The sequence below is a fragment of the Tenrec ecaudatus genome, chromosome 5 (assembly GCF_050624435.1).
Source record: "Tenrec ecaudatus isolate mTenEca1 chromosome 5, mTenEca1.hap1, whole genome shotgun sequence".
NCBI classification, from domain to species: Eukaryota; Metazoa; Chordata; class Mammalia; order Afrosoricida; family Tenrecidae; genus Tenrec; species Tenrec ecaudatus.
This window is the reverse complement of record NC_134534.1, coordinates 7480949-7495519: the sequence shown is the minus strand read 5'-3', so window position 1 is coordinate 7495519 and position 14571 is coordinate 7480949. Positions and strand designations below refer to the sequence as shown.

Sequence of the window (14571 nt, the reverse complement as noted above, 5' to 3'; positions counted from 1 at the left end):
GTCTGCATGGTGCCCGGATCATGTTTAGCTTGCTGTGACGGGGCAGGACTGGCTCTTCCGCCTCAGATGTTCGCTGGCCCCTGTTCGGGGCCATCTCTGACTTCTGGAATCTCTCTCACGGGTGAGGGCTGCTAGACCAGCGGGGCCTCAGCCCTGGGGAGCGTGGGTGCTGATTGGCCTGGAAGTGGTCTGTGGCTGACCGTGGAGAGGCCTCTGTCCTGCAGGAGGGCCCGAGGGCTGAGCGGGAACACAGGGAAGTGAGGTGCGGCAGCCTGACCAAAGAGGGGCTCTGATAACTCAGAGCTCGTCAGCAGACGCCCACAGCTGGAGATTTGGTGCCAGGGCTAGAAGGCAAGCTCTCTCTCTGGGGTGGGGTGGGGTGATCCTCCAAAACCTGGGGTCCTCAAATAGGAGTGAGCTCCCAGCTCCCGGCGCTGGGGGAGACGCTATTACAAACACAGCTGTGAAAGGTCCCTGGGTGTCCAAGCCCTTGGTAAGTGAATCCACCTGCGGTGCCTCAGAGACAGGCCCAGCGAGCTACTTCCACACGGATTTTTAGAATCGTTAGATGCCAGCAAAATGGTCCCGACTCACAGGAACCCTATCCTGCACCACAGAACAAGGACACGCTGCCCATGTCGCGCTGTGCTCACACCCCTAGCTATGTTTGAGCCCCTGTGGTCACCACGGTGCCACCCATCTCTGCGGCACCCTCAGGGACTGGAGGAGAAAGTCATGCCGCCACATGCTCTAGGTTTAGTTACGGGTCTGGAAAGCTGACCCCGTGGAGGAAGGCCCTCACGGTGATGAGCTAGCTATAAATAAATCTCAATACATGTTCTCATGACGGACACAGTCCCTCCAATAACCCCCCCATAAAGGAACTGTCATAGAGGAGCTACCTTGTAAGAGGAATCATTCTTGAATCTGGCATCTTGCATCTTGTGCGTGGAAGTTGTCTGGAGATAAGATCGATCAAGTTCTATAGCCCGCCCAGCGAAAAATGCAGCAAACCCCTGGGGCGGGTTTGGGGGGTTGAGGTCCACCAGCACTGGATCAAGATGATGCTTCACCTCACTGCTTGTTTATTAGGTTGTGATGATGTTACCCATTGTGTGTGTTCCTCTGGGTAGACTAAAGAAGCAAATTCGTAGGCACTCATGTGATATAAAGAAAGAGCTTTATATCAAAGAGCAGCTAATTGTACACTGAGAAAAATCCCAGATCAAATCCGTAAGTCCGATATTTGCCCATATATCCGATACTTGTCCATACATTCCTCTTTAGACTCGTGCAGCCATGCAATGAGGCTGAATGCAGGAAGATCACAGGCTGGTGGGTAGGTCTTGTGGATCCAATGGTGGTGGAAGCAGCTTAATGCCTATGTGGGTCTCCACATGCGTCCTTTAGCAGAAAAGGGGAGGCAGCGACAGAGGATCTGGCCTCCAGTGAGCTATTTACCTCCTTGGCGCCTCCAAATGAGGTCATCAAACTGCGACCTGATTGACAGGCTAGACTCCACCCCTTCACTCAAGTTGACAAGAGATTACCATATATGCTTGAGGATGAGCTGAATTTTTCCAGCACATTTTTAATGTGGTTTTAGTGGTAGCATTAGGTGCCTTGGCTGATATTTGGATCGGCTTATACTCAAGTATATACGGTATTTAACTGCCACACCATGTAATGTTTGCTGGATGACATGCATGCCTTTTGAAAGATCTGTAAGCCACGTGACATAGACCCATTGGAAAAATATGCTCACTCTCTCAGGCCTGACATGGGGATGAGGAGGCCCTGTGCCCTGCTGTCTGTCTTAATCACTCTCTACAATCACAAAGTTGCTCCTAAAGACCCATTCAACTGTTGGGGACCCCCGCACCCCCAACACACCTCGAAGGTCTTCCCCTTTTCTTTTTACAACCTCCTACTTTTCTAAGCATGTCCTTCTCCAGGGACTGGTCTCCTCCTGTTAACACGTCCAACCTGCATGAGACTAGGTCTCGCCCACCTTGCTTTTGGGGAGCCCATTTGTACTTTTTCCAAGACAAGATTCTGCCAAATTAGAGCCCCTGAAAACACCGGCGAGCAGAGTCAGCACAGAGTCGCATGGGCTTTTTTTCCCACTTCTTGTTTTAAAATGTAAGGCTAATTCTAGAATTCTCTGTGCCCGATCCACTCTTCCATCCGTCTGTGGAATGTGCGTGCACGCAGCTCGCTGGGAGCAGTGCAGTGATGGGTTTATTTATTTGGTTCCTGGGTTGCTCTCCCCGGGTTGGAGGGGCCTGCATGTGGTGAAGGTAACAATCCCACAGGGGTGAAAGACAGCCTCCGAGTAACACAAGAACCCACCTAAGCCAGTTAACTGAGCAGGGGGCTCAAGAGGCCCCCAACCTAGCAGACCAGTCCAGAGTACTCTCTTGGCATGGAGGGTGGCAGTGGGGGTGGGCGTAGTGGCTGCCTGATAGAGGAGACAGAGACCAGGTAGGAGACCAAGTGCAGCTGTGTCCCAGATCTAGGACCTTAAAGACCCCCTTGCTGCCCACCCACCTCACTGGGGCCAGAGCTCTCGTCCCAGACTTCAAGGGGTGCTGGTGGGTACTCTTCGTGAAGAGCCCACGGAGTTCAGTTCTAGCCTGACACACACAGGATTCTCCGTGAGTCTGCAGGGAACCGACTCCGTAGCAACTGCTAACTGCTTGGTCATCACCCCATCCTACAGAGAGGCAGACGGAGGCTCTGAATGATCCAGACGGGTGCCCAATGGGAGAGAACAGGATGGAGAATGCTAAGGAGTCTTCCACCCTGCAAGATAGACGCTAAAAGGACAAAAGTGTCTTGGCAGAAGTACAACCAGAGTGCTCCTAAGAGGCAAGGATGATGAGACTTCATCTCAAGTGCTTTGGGCATGTCGTCAGGAGAGACCAGTCCCTGAAGAAGGACAGCGTGCTTGGTCAAGTAGAGGGGCAGCAATAGAGAGGAAGGCCCTCAGCGAGATGGAAGGACACAGAGACCGCGACAAAGGGCTCGGCCATGGGAACGATGTGAGGATCCTGCAGGACGGGGCAGTGTTTCGTCCTATGGGGTCACTAGGGGTTGGCATGGACTCCACGGTACCTCACACCACCAACCTGCACCCAGACCTGAGCCGGTCCAGGGTGCACAGAAGAGTGAACTGACCTTCCAGCCATCCAGGGGACTTTTTGAAGGGACAATAGTTTAAGGGGCTGAAAGTGACGTGGAGGTGCAGCCAGGGTCCCCAGGCGCCCTGCAGTTGGTGCCTCTTGGCCGCCATGCAGCCAGGCCGCAGTTCCCAGAGAGGCCAGCAGAGGGCAGTGCATTTCATCAATTCCAAGAGGAGGGGAGGTTGTCAGGCCGTGCAGGGAAATCCAGGGAACTCGGCCTGCAGCTTCCAGGAACCAGCCCAGTTTCCGGCCGGACACATTGTAAGTCCTCAACACATGTCCAGAAAAAGTCTTCATTAGGCAGATGAATTTTTATTCAACAATCAAAATGGCAACCGGAAGGGGACTTCTGGGGCCTCCAACCACCTTCTATCCCAGTGGTGTTTTCTGCAAACACAGTTTAAGCACCTACTGTGTGCTCAGTGAGACCGTATGGATGCACCGTTTCCTCCACAGGCCAGCACACACGCGCACATGCTCAGCACAGCGGAGGGGACTGCCTGTTTTCATCTCTGCACACAGGGTGGAGAGCCTTGAAAGGAAAGCGCAGGATTCCTGCAGGCGACCAGGAGGTCATGCCCTCAGTCACCGCTGTCTCCCCCCCGAACCTCAGTGACCACGGCAGCCCCCACGCCCTCATGGACTACAAGGAACACGCACGTGTGTCCCCTCGCAGCGCCCCCGCCCCCACCCAACACCACGTGGCTCGGGCGCCAGCTGGGACCCCCTCGCCAGGTCCCTCCAGTATGCGTGAAGACAGACTCCAGGCTCCCCCAGGCCAGGGCGCGAGCCCGCGAATCGGACACTCGTGGAGCAGGCCGTGGCGCGCCCGGGTCTCTCGCTGCCCCGCCGCGGGGCAGCCCCACCCCGCGGCTCCATCGCAGCCCGCTCGGTCCGCAGGGTCCCGCTCCCAGTCTCCAGCACGGTGGGGGTCCCCTTCGCGTCCGGCGGAGCCCAGGCCAGTGCCGGCACCCCCGCGCCCCGCTCCCGGGCCGTGCGCTCCCAACAGGGTCACAGCCCCGGCGCGGCAGACAAGTTACCAACTTTGTCAGATGATTTCGCAGCCGCCGCGGCGCCTAACGGAGCTGGGCCGGGCTCCGCGCGCCGAGCGGCCGCCCGCGCCCCCCACGCGTGCCCCGCTCCCGCCCCTCCGGAGCCCCCCACTTGCCCAACAACGCGTCGCGTGCCGGTGTCCCGTCCTGGGCTCAACTTCTCCCCGCGACCCAGAACGGCGCGGGCAGGCGGCGGCCAGGAGGCGGAATGTCACTTCTCGGGGTCGCGCCGGCTCGCAGCGGATTTTGGAGGCTCGACCCGGGTTCAGCCCCACGGCCGGTGCCCAGGGTCACCAGCGGGGTACGGGGCGTCCCCGCTGCATCCGGCCCGGGACCTCGTCGCGCGCTCGCGCCCCGCCGGCCGCGGGGGCCCCTCCTAGTCCGGAAGGCTGCTCCGCCCTGCGCGGCCCCGGGAGAGCCCAGCCTGGCGCAGGGCGCAATGTCGCCGGGGACTGCCACCCCGACCCCGGCCGGCGCTCTGCCGCTCCGGGGAGCCTCCCAGGAGTGAGCGAGGCGCCCGAGCCCGAGCCTCCAGTTCGGTCCCCATCCTCTTCCCAAGACCCAGGTGGTCGCCGCGGCGGCAGCAGGAGGGTCTGCCTGCACGTGCTTTCCTCTTAGCCTGGGGGTCGGGGGTCTTCGACGCCGCCCCCAGTGTCACGCCTCCCCAGACCCCTCCCCACCACTTCTGTGGGCGAGTACGGGCCATCGCCCCTCCAATCGGAGAGCGCGCACCGAACTGCCCCGGCCCCAACTCCGGCGGGCACAGCCCCGGCCCCCCCGCGCCCGGGTCCCCCACGCCAGCCTCGGCTCGAGCCCCCACTCACCGCAAGGGAGGGACGCTGGAGTTTCCTGGGTTCTGCGGAGGGGAGGTGCCTGCCGGGGAGAAGAAAGCGGGGTGTCCCGATCGCGCGTCCCCGTCCCCGCTCACGGCTCTTCTTCCTTCCCTCTCTCCTCCTCTTCCTCGCCGCCCTGCTCCCTCTCGCTCCGCTCCCGGGCTCTTTGTCTTTGCAAAGTGTCGAAACTGTCTGGCATCGTGGGGACCGGGCGGCGGGGCGGGGGCAGGCGGGGAGCGGCCTCCGAGCCCCGGCCCCCGGGTGTAACGGGAGCGCGGGCGGGCGAGCGGCGGGCGGGGCGCCGGACGGGGCCGAGCCTCCGCGGGGCCCTCCTCTTCCTCCGCCCAGCGCCCGCCCCCGGGCCCGCCGCCGCGGCCCGGCCCGGCCCGGCCCGGCCCGGCCCGGCTTCGGGGCGCCGTCTCCCCGCGAGCCCAGCCGAACCGGCGCGGCCGAGCCACGTGGAGCGCAGGCAGGCCCGGCGGGGACGCGCGGGGCGGCGCGGGGACTGGCCGCGGCGGGAGGAGCTCCGCGGGGATCGCCGCCGCCCGGCGGGGCTGGGCTGGGCAGGGCGGCCTGCTGGCCCGGAGGCCCGGGAGCCCAGCGCCCCCAGAGGACCAGGCGATGCCCGCCTGCGCAGGGCCGATCCCCGTGCCAGCGATGCCCAGAGCCTGCAACTTTGTCCAGGGGTCGGGGGCTCCGGGTGGGGAGGGCGCGGCGGCCTGTTGGAGTCTGGACTCGGGCTGCAGCCTGGCCTTGGCCTTGGCCCTGGCCTTGGCCGGCCCGCTGCTACCTCGCTCTGCCAGCCTCGCGCCAGGACAGCGGAGGGCAGCCAGCCCAGGCATGGCCAGGGGTGAGGGGCTGGCTTACAGCTCTCCTGCATTCTCTTTTCAGTAAGCATGGGGGCAGGTGAGACTTAGGGCAGATGATCTGCCACTTTCCTGGCTGCGGGTTGGACCCAAGAGTGAAGCAGTGGCTTGCTTGCTTGTTTGTTTGTTTGTTTGTTTGCAAAGAACTTGTACGGCATTAAAGATTCCCAGTCTGCTTCAATGGAACTTCTCTTCCTATTAAAGCCATGCAGACCCAGGGTCTAGATCCCAGGGGGTGAGATCTGCAGGGCGTTTAAGGCTGTGAGCGCTTTCTGTCTCACACACAATATTAATTTTATTGATGTATTTTGGTTGTTTAAAGAAAAAACATAGGCTGTGTAGCTGCACAGCGCGTCTCGTGAAATCATTCATAACCCAAACCAAACGCACTGCCATCGAGTCACTGCTGACTTATAGCAGCCCCTTAATTGTGGGAGTGGAAAACCCAGCCTTTCTCCCGTGGAGCTGCTGGTGGTATCGACCGCCGACCATGCAGATGGCATCCAATCGCATGACCCTTACACCACAATCCCCTGTAAATAGACTTTGGGTTTATTTCCCCCCCCCTCCATTCCCTCCCTTCATAATATCCTGTCCCCCATCCACCTAGTAATCTTTACAGTCTCATCCCTTGGCGGCAAAACATGTTTCCTGTTGTTTTTTCATTGTGATAATAGCACCATTAAATATTTGTCTTTATAATATTGCCTAACTTTGCTAAGTGTAATGGCTTGTCCATGGCTTGCTGTGTTTAACAGTCTCCACTGTTTTTTCTTGACGCCTGATTTTACAGCTATTGACTGTACCAGAGACTGTTTATCCATTGCTCCATATTCAGAGGGTTTGCTGATTCCCATCTTTTTGCTATTTTGGAAATTGCTGCAATAAACCTAGGTGTGCAAATGTCTGTGTTGTGAACCTTATTTCTTTAGGGTATAAACCCAGGAGAGAGATTGCAGGATCATAAAGTGATTGAATTTGTATTTGTTTAAGGAACTACCATATTGATTTCCATACTGGTTGTACAGTTCTACACACACACACACACACACACACACACACACACACACACACACAGAGAGAGAGAAGTATGAGCTTTCCAGTCTCGCCACATCCTCTCCAGCATGTATTATTTTCTGTTTTTATCTCGGGTTTCACAGTTTGGGGAATCCATGTGTTCCTAGCATTGTGTGATTATTATTTCATGATATCTCACTGCTTCACTTTGTGTTTCCTTTATGGCAATCGACTCAAACATTTCTTCGTATGATTGTGGTCAATGGAATGTCATCTTCCCAAATTATCTGTTCACAATATACACCCCGTGTTTGATTGGGGCATTTGTATTTTTCTTTCTTTGGGGGGTGGTCTAAGACTGTTAACTTATTTTAGCATTTTATTAGGAGCTCTTACAGATATTACAATCCATAGTTCCATCACATCGAGCATAATTGTACAAATGCTGCCCTCATCATTTTCAATACATTATCAGCTCTGCTTTATCCCCTTCTTCCCCCCACCCTACCACCCCACTGAACCTTCAGTATATTTTATATACATATATATTTTGCCTTAATTTACACCATCCCATTATATTTTTCTTAAGGTGGTGTAATTTCCTTTGGATTTTTCAATTAGCCTTTTATCTGATGTATCACGACTAAATAATTTTTCCCAATCTCTTGGTTCTCTTAACTCTCTTGATTAAATCTTTTGATGTGTATAATGTACTTGTAGAAGGTCTCTGTTCTTTATTTTATCTTCCATAGAGTGAATATTTTTCGTTATCTTCAGTGGTGTATTTATCCCTTGGATTAGGTCCGTTACAGGTGTCCCATTTTTTTCATTGATGGTTTTTATGGCCTTGGGGTGTATATTTAGGCCTTGACTCCGTCTTGAGTTTGTTTTTGCACAAGGTGTGAGATACGGGTCTGCTTCATTCTTTTGTAGGTGAAGATCCAGTTTTTCCAGTACTATTTATTGATCAGGCTATCTCTCCCCCACTTATCAAAGACCAAGTGTCTGTAAGTACTTGATTGTATCTCTGAGTTCTCAGTTCAAATCCATTGGCCTTCTGTCTCTCTCTGTGCCGGTACCAACCTGTTTTGATTACCATGGCTATAGAATTCATTTTAAAGTCTTGAAATGAAAGGCCTCCTACTCTATTTGTTGTTTTTAATGGTGTTTTATTTATCCTGGGTTACATTCCTTTCCATTTAAAGTGGGTTGTTAGTTTGTCCACATCTTTAAAAATTATCCTGGGATTCCTATCAGAATTGCTTTGAATTTGTGAAGTGTTTTTGGTCATATTGACACTTTCACTATATTCGGTCTACTTATTCGAGAACATGGGAGGGAGAATGCTCCATTTGTATACATCTCCTTGGGTTTCTTGTAGGAGTGTCTTGTAGTTTTCCTTTCTGTGCATCTTTTTTCCCTCTGCTACTATTCCTCAATACTTCTTCTTTGGGTTAGTTATTGTAAATGGTATTTTCTTTCAATATCCTTTTCAGTGCCATCTTCATATACAAGAATCCAACTACGTCCATATGTTGATCTTAGAGCTTGCTGACGAAATTTTTGACAAAATGCTGGCAATTTTTTTCAATTAGTTCCAGCAATTTCTTAATTGACTCTTTAGTGTTTTCTAAATTTAGGATTATATCATGGGCTAAAAAGTGTTGTTTCCTCTGTGCCGGGCTGGATGCCTGCGGTACTTCTTTGAGGTCTTCTAACTCTGGCTAAGACTTCCAGGACGGATAAAGAGCAGCTAGCCCTGCCTGGACCCTATCTGAAGGGGGAATGGTTTCAGTGTCTCCCCATGAAGTGAGATGCTCGCCTTTGGTATCACATGCATGGCCTTGATTAGATTGAAGAATGTCCCTTCTGTCCCTATTCGCTAAGTGGTTTGTTTTGAAGAATGGATGTTGAATTTTATCAGTACCTTTTCTGCATCAGTTGTTATGATCGGGTTCTTACCCTTTTGTTTGTTTATGTGGTGAATTACATCGATTGTTTTTCTTGATCGTGATGTGTTATTTTTGACACTGTTGAATTCTGTTGACTAGAATGGTATGTATTATGAAATTTAAAATATCTAAAATGTTGACGTCTATCTTCATGAGAGACATTGGTCTATAATTTCAATTCTGGTCCTATCTTTGCCTGGCTTAAGCTCCGTTTGTACGTTGTGCAATAGTTCATGAGTCTTAAGTGTTGATTACTCTGAGTGTCCGGTGGGATTCTCCAGTGAAGCCATCTGATCCTGCACTTTCCCATGGTGGGAGCTCCCTTTTTATGACCAGATTTATTTCTTCTCACGTCAGAGGCTTGTTGAAGTTTTCTCCATCAGTCTGTGGTAATTTAGGTGGATAACGTGTTTCTATACATTTATCTAGTCTAGGTTTTCAAAACATTTTAAATACTTTTTTCCACAACATTGGGTGATAGTTTTATTTCTTTTTTCAGGGATTATGTAGACTTGTAATTTCTTTTTTTAATCATTTTATTGGGGGCTCATACAACTCTTATCACAATCCATCCATCCATCCATTGTGTCAAGCACACTGTGTCAAGCACTGTGTCAAGCACATTTGCACATTTGTTGCCCTCATCATTCTCAAAACATTTTGCTTTCTACTGAGACCTTGGTATCAGCTCCTCAGCTTTTTCCTCCCTCCCGCCCCACTCCCTCGTGAACCCTTGATAATTTATAAATCATTATTGTTTTGTCATGTCTCACACTGTCCGACGTCTCCCTTCACCCACGTTTCTGTTGTCCGTCCTGAATTCCCAACTGTTTGTTTTTTTTATCTCACTTTGTGCTGTGTGATGTCACCCATGTCATTTCTTGCTCATAAAATTTGCTTTTTCTTGTTCTTTTCCTTTGTTAGCTTTGCCAGTGGGTGGTTAATCAATATTGTTAATCTTTTGGAAGAACTAACTTTTTGCCTGTGGATTTTTTCTGTAGTTTTTTTTTTTTTCACGATTCATTTTATTTCTGTCCTAATCTGTATTATGTCTTTTCTTCTGTGTCTGAAAGTTTGTTATGCTGGGTGTTTTTTCTTGCTTTGTTTTTACAATTATTGTAGCTGATGAATGTGCTGAGGTGTTTAATTCTTTCTGCCCTTTTGATCGGTTCAGTTGTTGCTATAAACTGCTCTCTGAGTACTGCTTTTGCCATGTCCCAGAGATTCTGATATTGTGTGTATATATATGTTATATATTCATTCTCTTTTGTTTCAGGGAATTTTTAAATTGTATTTTCTATTCTTCAATTACTCAGTGGTTTTTACATGAAGTGCTACTCAATTTCCATATATTTGACTTTGGGAGGTTGATTTCCTTTGGTTGATTTCTAATTTTACAGCATTATTATCTGGGGGAAAATGCAATGGTTTTCAGTTGATTGATGCTTGCTTCATGGCCTGAAAAGTGCTCTTGCCTGGAGTAGGTGCCGTGGGCACTGGAAAGGCGTGGGAAGTGTGCATTTGCTGGGTGCGGTGTTCGGTGTACACCTAAGAGATCGAGTGGACGGATCGTGTTGTTTAGCTCTTCGGTGTCTCTGTTGACTTATTTTCAAGTTGGTCTGTGTTTGCCCCAAAGTCACGTGCTGAAGTCTCCTAGTGTTTTCCTATTATGGTTAATTTGTCTCTTCATTTATATAAGATTTGACTAATGTATTTTGAAGGTACAAATATATAAATTATGGCTATGGTTTCTTACTAAGGTTTTCATTTATTATACATTGGCCTTCATCGTCTCTCGTGTCATTTACTTTGATGTCTACTTTGTCTGAGATTAATATTGCTACTCCTGCTTTCCTTTGATTGCTCTAGCTTGATATTTTTCTTCCCCTGCCCTTTGTTTTTACTTTGTCTTTAATGAACCGTAAATAGCACATTAAAAGTTTATGTTTTCTTATCCATTCTGTTAGTCGCTGTCTCTTAACCGGTGAATTAAATCCATTTCCATCCAATGTTGTTATTAATAAATGTGTGTTAATTGACGTCATTTTGTTATGTTTTTAATGGTGACTGGTTGCAAACTTCATGTTAATTTTTTGTGTTGCATTTCTTTGGTTTACAGTTTGTCTTGTCAATACCCTCTTTGATTTTTTTCTCTTACTGTTTAACTTGCTTTTGTTATTTTCCTCTTTTTGCTTTATTGAATTTTTAGCTTTTTCTTTGAGGATCGTTTGTTTTTTGTGGTTTTAATTTCCAAACTCAAAACAATTTGTTGTTTTTAAGGAATAGTTCAATAGCCTCTGCGTGACACTAGTAATTACCCACTCACTTCCTGCTGCTTTGTGGGGGGGTAAGGGGGTGAGGGGTGGGTCTTCACTGCAGACTTGTTATCTGTGATTGCTTGTCTTGATTCCTATAGCTCTGTGTTATTTTGTGTATGACTTTCCATGGTGTTTTCTCCATAATAATGCCTTATCTGGTCATTTTAGGTTACTATTTGTTGTTATTGATTCTCTGCAAAGAACTTTTAATATTTTTGTAAAGGTGGTCTTGTTTTTACAAATTCCTTAAGTTTTATTTTTTGTTTTTTCCCCCCTGCTTTTCTGGAAATGATGCTATTCTTCCTCATCTTGAGGACTATGGAATTCTTGGTCGGCAGATTTTTTTTCTTAAATCAATCCATTCCCTTCCTGCCTGCATATTTGATAGAGAAATCGGAATTTACCCTGATTGGTTAGTCTTTTTATGTGAATAAATGCTATCATTGAAGCAGCATTGTTTTTTTCAGTCTGGTTTTCTAGCTCCTGTTTTCCTGCTGAAGGAGTAATAGTGACGCAGGGGTTAAAGCGCCTAGCCAGGAACCAAAGGATCAGCGGTTTGAAACCACCAGGCACTCCACGGGAGAAAGTTGGGTTTTCGTCCTTGGATACCCGGTGGAGCGGCTTCACTGCCTTCCCCGCTGGCGGTGGCCTGAGTTTGTCCCTTGCCTGGAACTCTGCCACTTTTGCGACCTTTCAGAGGCCTGCTGAGGACAGTGCCGTTTCAGGGGTCAGCTCACGCCTCCAGTGGCCACCGCCCCAGCAGGAGAGGTTAGCCTTTTGGGGTGGGAGGGGTGCGAGTGCCGAGGTGTCCTGTGAAAGCCTTCAGCCCAGGGCCCCCACTACCTTTCTGGGTTCAGACTGTCGGCTGCTTCTGGTCAAGGAAGAACTTGTGTTCGTTGCCCATCTCTCCCCTTCCGTTACTCTCTGGTCTCTTCCTCGGTGGAAATGGACTTACTGTCACTGCCAGTCTAGCCAGGTGCTGTGGTGACTGAGTGAGTTGACACGTAAGACCCTTAGAGCCCCACCGACTGCCAGCGAGTCCTTGCCAGTGAATTGAGGGCTCCCAGATGATGTGTTCTGATGGGGCAGAAAGCCTCATCTTTCTTCTGGGGTGTAGCTGGTGGGTTTGAAGCAATGGGGTTACGAGCCTAATGCTTAACCCACAGTGCCACCAGACCTCCCTTAGCCTGTAATACCTGCCCAGTTAATGCTCAACCATCTGCATCTCCTAGGGTCAGGTCCCTATCCACTGCCAGAAGATGGTGGTGTGGGAGGGCCTGGTTGGTACAAACGATTAACATGCTCGGGTTGGCTGTGAGCCCAAAGGTTGGAGGTTTGAGTGTATCGGGGTGCCTCTGCAGAGAGGCCTAGCAATCGCCTTCTGAAAAATTCATCATTGCACACCCCAAGGATCAGCAGTTCCCCTCTGACAGTGTGGACTCCGGGGCAGACTTGAGAGGCGGCGTAGAGTTATTGGAAAAAAACATTGGGGGCAGAAGAACACTGGTAAGAAAACAAATTGCTAGAAGGGGCAGGAGAAGAGAATTTAAATGCAAAATCTGACTTCCCCTGAGCCCATTCTGACCCAGAGAAGAACAAATCAGCCTCTCCCCTCGTGGCGACCCCATAGGACCCGCTGAGTTTCTGAAACTAACTTTTTATGGGAGCAGAAAGCCCCGTCTTTCTCCCACAGGGCGGCGGGTGATCCTGAGCTGCTGGCCTTGAGTCCCTGGCCTCGCAGTTAGCTGCCCAACACACAACCATCATGCCACCAGGCCACTCAGCTCCTAGAAGAGAGATGTGCACTTGACTTACGAGTGACTTGGACCAGGAGGGAGGGAAGCAAAAGCTGCCACCACCTCCCAGGACCCAGGAGTCTCCGACCTGCCGGAAAAGACTGCCCAGCTGCGGGGTGAGAGCCGGGTCTCAGCGTGGTAGCTGCAGGAAAGTCTCCGTGTGCCACTGCGACCAAACAAGGGGAGGGAAGAAGAGAATGCTCCCGGGAGATGGGCTGGGGGCTCGGATAAACCTGGTGGCCCTTGTCCCCTGCCTTCCGGGAGTGTTGGAAAAAAAAAAAGAGAGAGAAAGATGCTTTTTGGAGCGACTGACACCTTCACCTGAGCCATCGGGCTTGATGGAGACCATTGAGATCCCAGAGGGGCCTGAGCTCTGGGCTCTGTCCTGGAGGCCGGGGCGGGGTGGGGTGCTCTGTACAGCTGAGCAGGAGGCGGCCAGTGCACCTCTTCCTCCAGCCTGGGAAGCCTACCTGGACCACTCCCTCAGTACCCGGAAGGTACGGGTGGCTCAGTGTGGGCAGTCATTGTCCGAATGACAAGCAGGGTCACCTGGACAGCAGGTGAGCACCCCCTGACTTGACCCCAAATTTGCAGAAAATGTTCGATTTTCCTATGGTGCTCAGGCAACAGCTGGCCACACGGTGAATGCTCATTAAGGAGCTGCCGGAGGAGGTCTTAAACCTTGACTCTGAGGGACCAACAAAACTGAGTCTGGGAAACCCTCAGAAAAGTAGAACATGCAGTGCTGATGTAAGGCGCTGAGCCTCCAGGAGAGAGGATCAGGCAGCTAGTCAGTAGCTTCAGGCCATTCAGCTGCTCAGCTTTGCAGCCAAGCCCAGCCCTGGGTGCTGGGCAGCTCCCCCTGTGATTGGACAATGGGTAGGGCATGAACAGTGAGTGAGTCTGCATCTGCGGGGTAACACTCACCCAGTACCACCTGATCTGTGTCACAAGCTTTCCCACAAGTGCACCTCTTCCTACCTGAGGGGTGACCTAGCCCAGTTCTTGTGTCCTCTGCTTCCTTGTCTCTGATGTCTCCTTTTCCTTTTTGTCTGTCAGTCATGACATCCTATGAGAGCTTGCAGGAGCCAGGTTCCATCTGGGCTGTGAGTCAGGGTGTGTGTTCGTACCTGCATTCTCCTTTGTCATTGGGACTGCCTGCCAGCACACCTGGCCAAAGGACAACCAGTAACAGTTGTTCCCACAGAGGCCACACAGGCCATGCATGCCCCCCACATCCCTGCTCCCTGGCTTTCCAGCGCCGCCGTTGTGGTGGCTGGTGGTACAAGAAGTGATGTCCTACCCCACCCACTTCCTTGGCACATCCAAGTAGAGGAACCCCGTGTGTGCAGGACGGGAGTACACAGGTGATGGGCTGGGGACACTTCTGGAACGCTGGTCACTGAGCTTGAGTGGCCTGTGACAACGTGGGAGGAGGAGGCCGACCTCTGTCTGTCCGTCTGTGCCCCGCCTCTCCAGGTCCTTGGGCTTTCTCGGTTGAACTCTGGCCTTTGTCCTGCAAGTGCTCAACACGTGGGTGGACCCTGTGCAG

General features: G+C 51.3%; 1 protein-coding gene across 2 annotated transcripts in view; it reads right to left on the bottom strand.

The window, feature by feature from the left end:
• Positions 1–5360, bottom strand: part of ST3GAL1 (ST3 beta-galactoside alpha-2,3-sialyltransferase 1) — a 73621-nt gene extending 68261 nt beyond the window's left edge. For both annotated transcript variants that reach the window (XM_075549229.1, XM_075549230.1), the window contains exon 1: positions 5062–5360. The gene's annotated coding sequence lies outside the window, so the exon portion shown is untranslated. The remainder of the gene's footprint in view (positions 1–5061) is intronic.
• Positions 5361–14571: the final 9211 nt, after the last annotated feature.